Source organism: Octopus sinensis, linkage group LG6, assembly GCF_006345805.1.
Source record: "Octopus sinensis linkage group LG6, ASM634580v1, whole genome shotgun sequence".
Taxonomy (NCBI): Eukaryota; Metazoa; Mollusca; class Cephalopoda; order Octopoda; family Octopodidae; genus Octopus; species Octopus sinensis.
Genome location: NC_043002.1, coordinates 107,444,769 through 107,460,293, shown reverse-complemented (window position 1 = coordinate 107,460,293; position 15,525 = coordinate 107,444,769). Strand labels below are relative to the sequence as shown.

The window sequence follows — 15,525 nt, the reverse complement described above, 5'->3', positions numbered from 1 at the left end:
TATATTTAGATTTGAACTAATAACCCTAATTTCTAAACTATTTCTAAGGGTGATAACACCCTTATCTACTTTACCAAGGTCACTGACATAATACACCACAAATAATGCTACTTGTCACTGAAAATACAAAGTCTGACAGAAAAACCATCCATCCATGCCACACTAGTGAAGACATTTTGTCAGGTACAACATCATAACCATAACGATAATGCTTTCTACTAAAGGTACAAGGCCTGAAATTTGGAGTAGGGCACTAGTTGATTACATCGACCCCCAGTGTTTCACTGGTACTTAATTTATTAATCACCAAAAGGATGAAAGAAAAAGTTGACCTCAGCAGAATTTGAACTCAGAACGTGCAAACAGACGAAATACTGCTAAGCATTTTGCCTGGCATGCTAACGATTCTGCCAGCTCGCCACCTTAACGGAGTATTTAATAATAATAATAATAATAATAATAATAATAATAATAATAATAATAATAATAATGATTGCCCTGATGCAGTACCAGGCAGTGGCTCTCATGGCTTCTGATCTTAACTGATTGGAAGTGTTATCATGTACATTGTTTTGTCTTGATATAAAAGATGGGCTATAGCAAATATTCTGCTCAATACCACAGATTTGCTTGTCAGTTGTTTGACCGTAACCAGTTGAGCATGTCCCTTAGTGGCTGACGATATGTGCATCTCTGGTCACGAGCAGAAGTAGTGGGGGAGCATCATAGCCATGTGTTGAGAGGGATTCTTTGGGGTTTGAATAATTCACCTTTGGAAACATGGGTGGTTCATTCAACATCCTTAAACAACCCTTATTCAGGGACCTTTTGAGTGGGATGGGCTACTCGACCAAAAGAAAATTCTAACTGGGCCCCACCTGCAAGGTCATGCGCTGTTTATCTTGATATGAGATCATTATACCGCGCACATATGGTTATGATGTATGTGCCCGGTGTACCCTTATCAGACGGGTAGTCATGATGGGTATACTGGGCTTCGTACCTTTTATCCCAGTGTCACTTTGACTGCATGCACTGCTCTCTCACTCAATAATAATAATAATAATAATAATAATAATAATAATAATAATAACAATAACAGTTTGTGATTTAGGCACAAGTCAGCAATTTGGAGAGGAGGGGCAGTACTTGATGCCATCAACCCAAATACTTTATTAGTACTTGATTCCCCTGGAGAATGCAAAGTCGACCTTGGAGTGATTTGAACCCAGAATGTAAAGAGCCATGACCAAAATGTGGAAGGCATTTTATGCAATGTTCTCAGATTAAAATAGGGAAGTATTGTCAATAATTATTGCCCTAGGTTGTTGTTGTTGTTCTTCTTCTTTGTTCTTTTAACCCCATTTAAGTCCTGACCAAGCAGATCTATAAGGATAATATTTCGTGAACATCCATTTTCTTTACAGACATTGACTATCTATGAATATATTATCTAATGAGCCAGTCATAGACTATAAGACTACTTTGATCATACATCTTTTGAACACTGAATACCTAGGACAACATCTGGTGTGTTTATGCTGTGACCATGGTGCATCTAGGACTACACTATTCGATGAGTTCTTCTTTTCCTAAGACAGTAAGGTGAGTGTGTTACTCTTAATGCTACCAGTAACATGTAGCCCAGGACAACTTGCCACATGGTTGCACAATCGGAAACTACACTGGCAACCCTACCAAGCCTACTTGGTACGGGTAGTGGTTCTCATAGGACATATGAGAAACAAAACCCATCAAAGGACAAATAAATTCTGTTGAATCAACACCCATCTGACAGCTGTGCACAATAAAACCAACAGGAGTGAGGGACCCCTGGCTGTTACAGCATCCTTCATGGAGCGGGAGACTGATGTAAAACCTTCAGTTTCACAGGATTACTAGTCATCTCACTTCAGCCTGTCCCTAGGCACTAACCACAGAGATTTAGAGAGTGGCACTCATGTTGTACAAGCATTTATCAACATAATCCAATGACGTACAGATGTTTCTTTATGGTGACATCATCTGTCATTTGTCATACCATCTACTGAAATCCTATGGTGATGGAAGAGTAACGATGTGTGCAGACCTGACCAGTAGGCCATGCAGATCTGCAGCAGGAATGATCATCTGAGAAGTCACGGACCAAAAGTCAAAAATGTCAATGAGAAAGAGGAAGCGCAAGAGACAGCAATCACACATGTAAGTACATACATACATACATTATTTGAAACAGTTTGATTCAGATTCCAGGCTACTTCAAGTTTCACAGGCCCCTAATGGAGCTGGTCTCCTTAGGTCTGTTTTGAATAACACATGTAAATCCTAATAAACGTGTTGCTCTTTCATTTGTCCACTCACTCACATATGTGTGTGAGTGGACAAATATATATATATATGTATATGGCCCAGTGGTTAGGGCAGCAAACTCATGGTCGTAGGATTGCGATTTCGATTCCCAGACCGGGCGTTGCGAGTGTTTATTGAGCGAAAACACCTAAAACCTCCATGACGCTCTGGCAGGGTGTGGTGTTCCCTGCTGTACTCTTTCACCACTCTTTCTTCTGTTGGCCTGCTTGCTTAGCCAGCGGGGTGGCGTCATTCAAAGGCTAAAACAATGCGAACGCATTGTGACCAGCGATGTGTAACAACATCTGATGGTCTGGTCGGTCACGTGGTATATATATATATATATATATATATATGTAGGTTTTGGTGATGCAAACAGGAAAAACTGAACTTTCAGCAGAACTGAAAACAGAACGAGGAGGTAAAACACAGGAGAAGAAAGGAGCGTCTTCAACATCCTCGAACCGCACTGACCATCCTGTGCGAATTCTGCCCATGACTCTTTCACCACCAGCTTGGACTCCAAAGTCACATTCGGAACAAGCACCAGCTGAGGTGGCTGAATAGAAACTGACGAACCCATGCTCGGATATGAGCTGTAGCCAACGATATACATACTTACATATATATATATTAGTTGGAATTTACAAAAAAACAAAACAAAAGACAAAGATGGGTGTGTAAACAACAAATAGATGTATTAGTTTAATGCTCAGGAAGTGAAAAAGTCTTTTACGTTTCGAGCCTACGCTCTTCTACAGAAAGGAACACAAAAATAAGCAGAGAGAGAAAATAAAAAAGGTTTAGTGGCTAGCAATCAATCATGTTATATATATATATATATATATATATATATATATAATCAAGTAAAGGTAATAAACCTCATTAAGGGATAATAATTCCAATGAAAATACTGGTTAGTTATCAATCTATAGAGAGTTCAACTATAAGGTCACCATATAAACCCCCTGTGTTAGATTGAGGCCTTCTATAACCAGCTCTTTTTCTATATAATGGTTTTATAGCCATTATCTCAACAAGTATTTCTGATCAGTATATCTTTACTACCTCTGAAGAGTTTCATCTTATAATGATCTTAATTTTATAAATTAATTATCTAAAGATTTCTGAATCGAAACAGCTGTCAGAGATGTTGTCATGTTTTATAATTAATAAATAATCTTCTCCATTTTCTCTTTATTCTTTAATATATGTATATATATATATATATATATATATATATAATATATATATATATATTTGTTGGTATCAGCACCAAGCAGAGTTCTGGCTTAAGTGAACTTTAAATTAGTTAAGACATGTTTGTGACATATTTCAATGCCTAAAGGTAAATTCAATGCAGTTACTGTGGAGAAGAAATTCTCTTTATGGTAAAAGGTGTAAAAACACCATGTGTGTGTGTGTGTGTGTCTGTATGCATGTGTATATGTATGTATATGTAATATTTGTTGACTGTATATCATATGAACAAAACCACTGAATGCGAACAGAATGGCGACAGAAGTTAAAATTTGAGAAAATAAATTGAAAAAGAAATATATAAGAAAAATAAAATACATAACAAAATATATAAAGCAAAGAGCAGAAGAAAACCAGAAGGTAAAAATAAAGGTGGGAAGAGTTTAATTTATTTTTAGACATGATCTGGCAGGCTTGATATAGGTCAGAGATGATCCTGAATAGGGTTATTAATTACTGCAAGTTTCAAAGACTTTAACGAGACTCACATAAAAGATGACTAACTTTCTTACCAACTCACATCATCATTAGTTAGAGGGGTGGGTGGCTGCGTTGATTACTTACAATGATTTCAAAAACTTATCAGAAAAGGTTCCTCCTATTGCAAGCTCTGTGTCGGCTAAACACCAATGGGTGCTTGCTTAAAGGAAGGTAAACAAAAAAAAGGTGGTTTCTAAGTTACACACAAGCCATGCATGAATGCACTCTGCGTGTGTGTTCAAGTAAGTCCATCTTCACCCCAAAAAATAATAATAAAAAAAAGAAAGTAAAATGCTTCACAATTCCTCCTCCCCGTTTTACAATAATTATTTTGTTTTATTTCTGTGAAATACAATTCAAATCTGCCTCATTTCAGAAAGTATATATATATATGTGTGTATATATGTGTGTGTGCGTGTGTATACATACATATATATATATATATATATATATACACACACACACACACACATATATACACATATAAAGCACCCATGCTGGCACCACATAAAAAGCACCTGTCCTGGCGCCACATAAAAAGCTCCCATGCTGGTGCCACATGAAAGGCACCCAGCCATAGAAACCATGCCAAAACAGACAAGTGGAGCCTGATGCAGCTCTCCGGGTTGCCAGCACCTGTCGGTGTCCAACCCAAGCGAGCATAGAAAATGGATATGAAATGACGTTGATATATGTACACACACACACATAAATGTTTTCTAAGTCAAGTTTTATATAAAAACATTTTAACATTAAACCGAAGGATTACTCAATACTTATAGAGTACTAGAGTACATACTCTAGTACACTAATATATACTAGAGTACGTACTTATTAAACTATTACAAGGACACTAATTACAAAGTTTCAAATTGTTCACCTTTAGCACACACACATATCTATCTATCTGACTGCCTTCTCTTGGAAGTCCTGTGACCATGTAAAGGATCCCTTGTCAGTTTGTTTTGAGTCTAGATGGCTAAAACAAAGCAGACAGGTTTCAGTCCTACTTCACAGTTGGGTAGTTAGTAACAGTATGAAGGGAGAAAGACCTAAAATAGCAAAGAGGAGATTAAAACAAAGACACAAAAGCACACTGTTACCTATTGGTTAACCATTCTAACATAAATTAAAAGGCTGCTTGAACCAAGAAATGCATTGTACCTTATACTGGAGTCCAGTGGTCAACAAAGGACCAAGCAGGTGTATATGATTGGAACCTTTCATTACCAAAATTTCTGTTCAAATATTCTACCTTTGTTCCAGTTATCATCATCATCATCGTTTAACGTCTGCTTTCCAAGCTAGCATGTGTTGGACGATTTGACTGAGGACTGGCGAACCAGTTGGCTGCACCAGGCTCCAATCTTATCTGGCAGAGTTTCTACAGCTGGATGCCCTTCCTAATGCCAACCACTCCAACAGTGTAGTGGATGCTTTTTCATGCCACTGGCATGAGGGCCAGTCAGGCAGTACTGGCAACGGCCACGCTCAAATGGTGTTTTTTACGTGCCGCCTGCACTAGCAATGACCTCGCTCAAATGTTTTTTTCACGTGCCACCTGCACAAGTGCTAGAAAGGTGATGCTGGTAACGATCACGCATGAATGGTGCTTTTTACATGCCACCGGCACGGAGTTAACTTTTCAAAATAATGAAGAATTTATTGATATAAGTTTACCATAATTAAGCGGGTGCTTAAGGCAGAGAATGGGCAGAAACATTAGCTTGCCAGGCAAAATGCTTTGTGGCGTTTCATTCTTCTTAACATTCTGAGTTCAAATTCCGCCAGGGTTGCCTGTCATCCTTGCAGGATTGATACATAAGTACCAACTGAAGACTGTGGTTGATATAATCAACTTATTCCTTTCCCCATAATTGCTGGCTATGTACCAAAGTTTGAAATCATAAAGCTGGAGTTTGGAACACAAATTAGCATGAAATTTGAATGGAAGGTTATAATTAAGATAAGTTTAAAACAAAGAGTTCATATCATAAAACTAGAGGACAGTTTCAAGCTGTTTAGAGTTAAAAGGGTTAATAAAACGGGATAATGAAGGTGGTTCAACTTGCTAGTAACAACAGTCAAATCACTCTGAAGTTTCACTCTGGTGTCTTATAAAAACAGGAGGACATCATTATCATCGTTTAATGTCCGTTTTCCGCGCTAGCACGGGTTGGACGGTTTGACCGGGGTCTGTGAAGCCAGGGGCTACACCAGGCTCCAGTCTGATCTGGCAGTGTTTCTACAGCTGGATGCCCTTCCTAACGTCAACCACTCCGCGAGTGTAGTGGGTGCTTTTTACGTGCTACCGGCACAGGTGCCAGTGGAGTCTGGCATTGGCCATGATTGGTTGGTGCTTTTAACGTGCTACTGGCACGGAAGCCAGCCAAAGCGGCGCTGGCATCGGCCACGTTTGTTTAGATTATATTGTCCAAGATATACTTAGGCTGTAGAAGGGAAAAAGAAAAGAAAGAAAACTGCTGCATGGTCAATCATGACTGAAACATTTCTAGTCATAGGTCAAGAGGATTACAACAAATATGGAGGGGCAGGGACGGGTTAAATAACAAGAAGAAAAACCACAATTTACAATTCTGTTGTGTCTGGGAAGAATCATTTTCTTTTTGTGCCTCACCGGTGAGTGTGTTACATTATAAGGCACAAAAAGAAAATGACTCTCCCCAGACACAACAAAATATGCTTCAACACACTAACTCATATAAAGAATCTTGCAAACCAAATCCAAAAACGAAACACAATTTACAATGTTAAATAAGAAAAGAAACACAAGAGATAATGTAACCCCGGATAGCTTAGAGATATGATGGTCATGGCTGGAATGGTTTTAAATATAGGTCTGTCTTGAGCCAACATAGTTCAGGAGTAAACAACAGCAACAAGCATCCGGGACATTGTTCAAAAGTGAGGTATCATATGAGGTTAAAAACATCTCGTTTATTTGTGGTTTGTTTTATTTTTATTTTATTTTATTTGTTTTATTTTTAAAGTCAGGATATGAAATAGACTCTGGGAATAAGTAGGGCCAGGCAATCAAATATTAGTAGCCATTAACTAATTAATTAACACGTCAACTGTCACATGTACCACTGGTGGTTTGTCGTAAACTTCACACAACTGCCATATGCACCACCAGTGGTACATTTTCATAATTTGAGAAAATATTTCGTTCTGTATCTCTGACATGGTTTTGAGAATATTTAAATAACACGAGAGCTAAATATTAAAGTTTAATTATGAAATGTTGTAAATATACAAAAAAATTACATTTCCTTGAAATTAAAAAAATATACAGTGTGACTGGAAAAATGTAAGGTTACTGGTAAGTTGCAGTAACAGCTGTGACAGTTAATGTGTTAATTTATGTTTGTACCTAGATACAAATGTAACAGGTGAGAAAGTAAGAAACTGAGGCATTTTACTGTAATGGAGGTGTGCTGGTTAAAAAGTTCACTTCAAAATCCTGGAGTTCTGAATTTAATTCCTCTGCTTGGTACCTTGAGAATGAATCTTCCATTATAGCTTTGTGCCAACCAAGTAAAGACCCCCTTCAATCATGAATGACCATGGGATTGCACCAAGAAAGTTCCCCCCACCCACAAAAGCACAAGTCTTGGCAAGGTTGTGGAAGATCAGCAGTTTGCCAATGCACACCAGCCTCTCCTCTCCATACCACCAGTGTTATCCAAGGGAAAGGCAGAGGCTGATACAGCTTGGCACCTGTGATGTTGTGACTCATTTCTACAGGTGAGTGATTTGGAGCAACATGAAATAAAATATCTTGCTCAAGAACACAACACACAATCTGGTCTGAGAATCGAACTCACTACCTCATAATTGTGAGCCCAACGTTCTAACTACTGAAATGGAAACTGAACTAGAAACCTGTCAGATGAGCAGAACTGATTCTTGTTCTTAGGGTCAAAGATTTAAGCCTCACCACCCAGGCCTTGGGTCCTTTCAGCAGAATCAACTTTCTTGCAGGTTTTGGGATTAGGTCTCTGTTCTCAAATTAAAAAAAGAAACTTAAAAAACCTGTTCTGGTGATCCCATTCAATGAACCATGGTTCCTTCTTCCTTTTCCCACTCACCTACCCACTGTCGTTAGGGACCCTACAAAAAAAGATGTAGGCTAAAACAAAACATCAAGGTTCTAAGATGACCTATTTTCATTTCTTCATGAAACATTCATTATAGGGTCCGAGATACACAGAGAACAAAAGTGGTAAGTGAAGCAGACATTTGTCAAAACACACATTATTATATATATGTATATATATGGAATTGCTGGTTTACCTGCAAAACTAGTGGATAACTTTTAATTTCCTTGAATAGTATTCCAAAAAGGTAAGATATTCCTCAGTATGATGAAGTAAAATTCCTTGAATATGAAATGGGGTTTGAATTAAACTGAAAGAGATAAAATATTTTTGTCAGATTTTCATTTCCACTACAGAGGTAAAAAAAAAATCTTTTCATAATGAAATAAAAGTTTGAAAGAAAACTGTATATAAAATAGAATTTAAATAAAATAATAAGAATAAAATAGAATTTGAATAAAAAATAAAATAAATTCATTAAGAAAATAATCTCTAAAATGTTTCACAAATTTTGATGAGAAAGTGTGTTTGTGTATGTGTGGTGATTTCCACTTCTTTACAGAGGAAGGCCATCTCTTCACAATAACTGAACTCATATGACAATCAAGTCAGGACTTTGAACAAACAGATCCAACTTGCAGATGTTACAAACATTTTCAGGCAGAGAAATGGCTAGGATTGAAGTCAAGTCTCATTTACAAAGTCATCATTTCAAGATGGAGTGTTCAATTCTTTCTGCTTCAAATGCTTCACAACCATCACAGATCATTTTTCTCCCAAACCAATCGATTTTTTATCAACTACTTCCACTAAGTTCATTGAATTGATTCCAATATTTGATTGATACTATTTTATTGAGCCTAGATTGATGACAGGCAAAGTCAAACTTCAGTAAGCACACGGCTAGACTGATTCTCAATGCAATATTAAAAAAATTATAATTTTAATTAAAACAAACCCTATGTTATTATTTAACCCTAGGTCAGACCTGACTCCATATGCTCATGAAACCAATGTGTTCCTGCTATTACCATCCCGCTTTCTACCACCCAAACGTAACATATGTAATATCATATGTTAATGTAAAACTTATTGAATGCAATGTGCTTATACGATTTCAAAGATTGTAAGGTGTGAAGTGAGAAAAGTCTGGCTGGTATTTCTAGCTAATTGGATACCGTCTATTTCGAAACTCCTTAAATCTCGTCACTGAAGAAATATTCTCCCTTCCCGTTGTCACGAATATCACCATGTCTGCCCTCCACTAATCCACCCCTTTACAAAATCTTCCTTTTCCCCTCACAACATCAATCCTCGGGAATTCCCTCCCTGCCATGAATATGTATAAATACCCTGAAAAACACATGTACGGGCGTACAAACTATGGGGAAACAGAGCGATCAACACATCTCAGCAGATTGTTAATTTATTCATTGGCAGCAGACGATTCACTTCGCTGTTGCTTCTCTGAGTTTGCCATTTCCCCTTACACCCTGAATATAGGAGAATTGGAAGATATGTTCAGTTTGTCAAGGTTAACCACCATAGAAAAAAACCCAAAACAAAACAAAATGAATAAAAACAAGGGTGCACGATGAGGTCAGACGGCTCTGACATTGCCGCTTGCTCAGTGAGAAAACGAATGAGCAGGAAGCATGACGTGAAAATGTCACGGTTTGGTGATAGCTGCATCATTCTTCTATGGTTGGCGGTTAGAGTTTTGGCGGGTAAAAATATAGTAAATATGCTCGGTCATCCTACCAATACCACTCATGAAACAGCTAGCATGACTTAGGCAAAATGTCTTGCTGTATTTTGTTACAGACTTTCACATTCTAAGTTCGAATCCCGCCGAGGTCAGTTTCGCCTTCCATTCTTCCAGGCTCGTTAAAAATGCCAATAATGCAACCTACACATGACTGAAAGTTTTATTATTATTATTATTACTATTATTACTATTATTATTATACAAAACAATTCCAGAAATTTGGTACCTTTCGTAAAAATATCACATGTGAAGTATTTTTGAAAAGTACATTGATACTTAAGATAGGTTTCAACACTCCCTCTCTCCCTCACACACACACACACACATACACACACACATACATACATACATACATACACACACACACACACACAAGGAGATTTTAATATTTATTAAAAAAATACGATCATTTTTGCCTTTTCGATTCAAAACAAACTTTTTACGATTTGCAGAGAAACCAATATTTCTCTCCACCCCCCATCATCATCACCGTTCATGTGTAAAAGGGGCAGTGTTTATAAACCATACTTATCATTTATAGTTTGGTCATTTATGAATATCAAATCGAATTTTGTAAATAATGATCACCGTGGGTTCGATCTGCTACTCAGGTGTCAAAAGTTTGTTCGATTAGAAGAGAAATACCTGCATCAAATGGTTTTTGCACAAAAAGTAAATATTAACCAAAGTAGGATAATAACCACGTGGAGATGGAAATCTATTCAATAAACTTGGTAGAAATTTTTAAAAAATTGTGACTCATCTGATAACTTTTATTAACAGAACTTATTTCCTTCCTTCTCAATTACTTCATCTCTCTCGAATATGTAGTCGATAAGGGAGTTAACTCTATAAAAGTTACCTCCCTTGACACCATTACTAAAATCTTTTAATTTTAAATAATTTTTGTAATGAAATTGATTATATTTAAACCTGTAGGATTAACAATTTAATTAAATCCGATCTAATCCTCTAAGAGAATGAATTCATCTACGTGACTAAGTTGTGTATTGTTTTAGTGACGTAGCTTCTAATTATTATTATTTTTTTTGCAACTGACCTGCCTTTAAAATCCTCCAAGCCGGTATATGTCGTCATAGATCTCTCTCTATATATAAAGCTGAAATTGTCTGTGTATGGCAGGTTTGGTAGCCTTCAACTAACACTATCTCCTCCAAGACCCTGCGGCGCAAGTAGACTAAAATTGAGAGTATGATAGAAGAAGGCTTGCTCTTCCTTCCGTAGGAGACAAAATTCAAATCGGACCATGTTAACACCAAAAATTATTTACATCAAAAAGGTGCTTTTTTTCTATGAAAATCCCTATTTTTTACGATTTTTTGACTGCTGTGTCGCCATTTTTCGGTGTATTTCAACCAGAAAAATGTTCACTTAAAGAGAATAACAAGCTACATAATGCAACATTTTTACTTTTCAAAAATTCCAATTCTAAAGGGTCGAAACAAACCCGAGCAAAGCCGGGCGATACTGCTCGTTATTAAGTAATTATGAAGAAAATAAAGATTTTGTTTTTCTACAAGAGACAAGACAGTTTCAAGTTTATAAAAGGGTGAGAACAGAATCAGTGGCGACATTAATGGCAGTTATTAAGGAGGCTGAAAATGGGATTGTAACACAGCTTCAAGTAGGATGAAAGGGAAACTTAATCGAAATATGAGAAAATAATATCGATGTAGGAGTGGCTGTGTGGTAAGTAGCTTGTTTACTAACCACATGGTTCCGGGTTCAGTCCCACTGCGTGGCACCTTGGGCAAGTGTCTTCTACTATAGCCTCGGGCCGACCAAAGCCTTGTGAGTGGATTTGGTAGACGGAAACTGAAAGAAGCCTGTCGTATACATGTATATATATATATATATGCGTGTCTGTATTTGTCCCCCTAGCATTGCTTGACAACCGATGCTGGTGTGTTTACGTCCCCGTTACTTAGCGGTTCGGCAAAAGAGACCGATAGAATAAGTACTGGGCTTACAAAAGAATAAGTCCCGGGGTCGAGTTGCTCGATTAAAGGCGGTGCTCCAGCATGGCCACAGTCAAATGACTGAAACAAGTAAAAGAGTAAAAGTAGAAAGTAAGTATATATTTAGTGTTTTGGCAAATGCCAACAGTCGCAGGAAAAGGAAAACCAGTAAAAGTCAAATTAAACGTTTGTTTTTGTCTCATCGAAGACATATTAAGCAACACCGGATAACATGCGTTTATAATATTTTACAGAAACGACAAAGTCTTGTTGAATTATTGTTTAAGGTATTTAAATAAAATAGAACATTTTCCTTGTGAGTTTGTTTTTCATAACCAAAACTGGGACTTTTTCTGTGACTAAAGTTCTGAAATTTTCTAAAATGCATCATACTTTCTTTTTTAAACGTGAAATTTAAAAAATATCACCGCAGACAATTATTATCCCATGAATTAAATTGGCCCTATGTTTTATTACCACTAATACACCTATATATATGTATATATGTATATGTATATATATATATATATATATATATATATATATATATATATGTATATGTATATAAACTACAATGCAATGGATACTCTTTTACTCTACTTGTTTCAGTCATTTGGCAGTGGCTATGCTGGAGCACCGCCTTTAGTCGAGCAAATCGATCCCAGGACTTTGTAAGCCTAGTGCTTATTCTATCGGTCTCTTTTTGCCGAACTGCTAAGTAACGGGGACGTAAACACACCAGCATCGGTTGTCAAGCAATGTTGGGGGGGGGGACAAACACAGACACACATACATATATATATATATACACACGTATATATATATATATATATATGACGGACTTCTTTCAGTTTCCGTCTACCAAATCCACTCACAAGGGCTTTGGTCGGCCCGAGGTTATAGCAGAAGACACTTGCCCAAGATGCCACGCAGTGGGACTGAACCCGGTACCATGTGGTTTGTAAGCAAGCTACTTACCACACAGTCACTCATTTTCCAAATAGTTTGCGCGTTATGCCGTTCAATAAGAAATATTTGTCATTTAATTAATCCGATCCCCCACGGGATTGTGAGGCCCTAAGCTGCTGTTTGTTTAGTTTATCCTTAAATCTGGCCCTGGTTCATGTCATATGCGAGAACCTCCTCCACCTCCCCTCTCTGTCACACACACACACACATATATATATATTATATAGGTGCAGGAGTGGCTGTGTGGTAAGTAGCTTGCTTTACCAACCACATGGTTCCGGGTTCAGTCCCACTGCGTGGCACCTTGGGCAAGTGTCTTCTACTATAGCCTCGGGCCGACCAAAGCCTTGTGAGTGGATTTGGTAGACGGAAACTGAAAGAAGCCCGTCGTATATATGTATATATATGTGCGTGTGTGTTTGTGTGCCTGTGCTTGACAACCGATGCTGGCGTGTTTATCGATAGAATAAGTACTGGGCTTACAAAGAATAAGGGGTCGAGTTGCTCCAGCATGGCCGCAGTCAAATGACTGAAACAAGTAAAAGAGTAATATATATATATATATATATCACTCGGGGGAATTTGAACACATCTACAAAACTTCCTTTCTAGAATGCTGTTTAACGCACTCAACGAAAGTTCACCGATTGTCTTAGCTAGGTTCACAACTCCTATTATGACCGCATCCGATCTTTGATAATAAAAAATAATAAATAAAGGGCATAACAATGAAATCTCCCTCAAATAATGTTACCGTCTTAACAACACACGAAGAATATCGGAATGTCTAAGAAGCTGGAAGAGTTTTGTATATAGGTCTGTTCATTCACAGCCCTCCTGGGGGTTAAGCAATAACAACAACACAAATATTAGGGCTAAACAAAACTTTCGTATTTGTGATAAATGGAAAACTGGTGTTGGTTCGGTTAAATAGCACTGAATGGTTCTGGGGCGTCTTGAATGAGGGCCTTTTTATTGTCAACATTCACATCAGGGATCCTCTCAGAGGATGACTTGCTGTTTCCCACCCCTCACAGGTCTCAACGGCCCTGAAAAAGGGCCATCGGTGTTGCCCTTCGGTGATTAAAAAAAAAAAAAAACGCTAATAAATGTTTTATTGACTTGCAATGTTGGGTTCAATTCATCCTGTCGGCACACCTTGAACGAAACCGAAAATTTGATTTTTTGGGGCCGACAACTTTTCTATGTGTGTGTGTGTGTATGTGGGTGTGTGTGTATGTGTGTGTGTGAGAGAGAGAGAGAGAGAGAGAGAGAGAGAGAGAGAGAGATGGGGAGAGGAAGAAGAATCCACAATTCGTGGGTTGCCGTGTATTGCCGAAAATACTCATATCTGAGCGAAAGTAAATATTTAAATATTGCAATAAAAAACATTGACAAAAACGTGATCATAACGACATTTTGGTATAAATTCTATTGTATTCACAATAACCAAGATTTCTGATTGTTGACAGACAATAATTCTTCAAGTAACGTAGAGATACGATGGATGTTGTTCAGAAGAAACCATTTGTGACCAGTTGTATTTTAGGTGGTCATCAGCTAATTACAAATTATATTTAATCACTAATTACATTTTATATAATAATACCAACAACAACAATAATAATAGTTTCAAATTTCGCCACAAGGGTAGCAATACTGGGGGGGGGGGGGGTTTAAGTCGAAAGGATAAAAGGCAAAGTCGCCTCGGCGGAATTTGAACTCAGAACGTAGCGGCAGACGAAATACCTATTTCTTTACTACCCATAAGGGGCTAAACAAAGAGAGGACAAACAAGGGCAGACAAACGGATTAAGTCGATTATATCGACCCCAGTGCGTAACTGGTACTTATTTAATCGACCCTGAAAGGATGAAAGGCAAAGTTGACCTCGGCAGAATTTGAACTCAGAACGTAGCGGCAGACGAAATACCGCTTAGCTTTTCGCCCCCGGTGTGCTAACGATTCGGCCAGCTCGCTGCCTTAATAATAACAACAACAACAATATGGTCCCCAACACACAGAAATGCGAAGGGAATAGGCTCAGCTTATGGGTTGTATATACTTTGCGAGTCTTGGTTGACAATTTTACTACAGATGGTGTCTCGATAGAAATACCGGTTGGAGGCTAACCTTAAAACACAGACCTCAATGTTGAGTAGAAATGTCTAATACAAATGTATAAAATAATGATGTTAAAGAGGCTGAAACAAAAGGTGAAAGCCTTTCGCCCGGCAGGTGCCCTGTGGTTGAGCAGCGCAGGCTCGGTCGTCATCCAGAGACCGCTTGTAGACAAAACCACAAACAGAGAAGAAGGTGGGATAAGGGGGCAAACGGAACGGTAATTGAATGCTGGATCAGAAGTGAACCCAGTAGGAGGAAATTCCGAAATTGGAATAGAGTGCCCAGGGAGAACTGTTACAAAAGGTCTGCCTCCTTGGCACGGCCAGAATAATCAGGAAAGTATTAGATAGCTGAAAAGAACGTATAGGATGGTACCGTAGGGTGCAGGCAGCAAGCCCGCTATGCATGCAAGACTCCAGGAGTTCCAACAAAACTTGTGATAAAAAGAAAATAATAATAATAATAATAATAATAA

At 37.9% G+C, this 15,525-nt stretch overlaps 1 protein-coding gene across 1 annotated transcript in view; it reads right to left on the bottom strand.

Moving 5' to 3' along the window:
* LOC115213499 (delta-like protein D) overlaps positions 1-15,525 on the bottom strand; it is a 159,550-nt gene that overhangs the window by 79,509 nt on the left and 64,516 nt on the right. Inside the window, exon 2 of the mRNA XM_029782506.2 lies at positions 8,407-8,520. The gene's annotated coding sequence lies outside the window, so the exon portion shown is untranslated. The remainder of the gene's footprint in view (positions 1-8,406; positions 8,521-15,525) is intronic.